General features: G+C 44.6%; 1 long non-coding RNA gene across 1 annotated transcript; it reads right to left on the reverse strand.

Annotated features, from left to right (window-relative positions):
• On the reverse strand, nt 1-634 carry LOC107735112 (uncharacterized). The gene is made up of 3 exons (XR_001639294.1): nt 565-634; nt 162-291; nt 1-43 (listed from the first exon to the last, which is right to left on the reverse strand). It is a non-coding gene; the product is annotated as an uncharacterized LOC107735112 (long non-coding RNA).

Here is a 634-nt window from a genome sequence, read left to right on the forward strand (position 1 = left end):
CTGTGTGGCCAGACGTGTGTTGGAATGATCCACTCGTTTGGTGCTGAAGGACAAAATGGTATTTAAAGGTTCAAGTCACGTCTTCAAACATTTTCAGCTAAGACTGAATTAGCAAAACAAACAACGCAGCTGACATCTGCTGGAGATTTCTGAAGGCTTACTTGTAGTCTCGCTCCCAGAACTTCACAGGCCGGGTGTATGAAGTAACGAAAACAGCGCTGCCCAGCACAGGGTTGAGAGGAGTGGAAAAGAGAGCTGAAAACACAGCTTGCACAAACAGCATGGCTGAGTCTGAGCGCAAAACTAGAGTTAAGGGGCATTTATGAAAAACAACTGTAGGGCAAGACCCTTTAAACATGCTGAATGTGGAGAAAAATATATATTTATAAAGACTGAAAACTGCCTAAAGGAGCTAAGGAGGAACATGTGGCCCAGAGCAAAACCAATTGTACAAATGTTCTATAGAAAATGGCAGCATTCCCATGGAGCACAAATTAAGAAGAACTGGCAAAGTTATGAGATCAGCATTCAGGTCTGTGTGAGAGTAACGGTGGAAAAGGATACGGGGAACGGCGAATGGCTGAGCGAAGGCATGGAAAGCAGAACCCCATGTGATCTGCCAAGGTGCAATGTA

Source organism: Sinocyclocheilus rhinocerous, unplaced genomic scaffold (assembly GCF_001515625.1).
Source record: "Sinocyclocheilus rhinocerous isolate Xijiao unplaced genomic scaffold, SAMN03320098_v1.1 C35792949, whole genome shotgun sequence".
Taxonomy (NCBI): Eukaryota; Metazoa; Chordata; class Actinopteri; order Cypriniformes; family Cyprinidae; genus Sinocyclocheilus; species Sinocyclocheilus rhinocerous.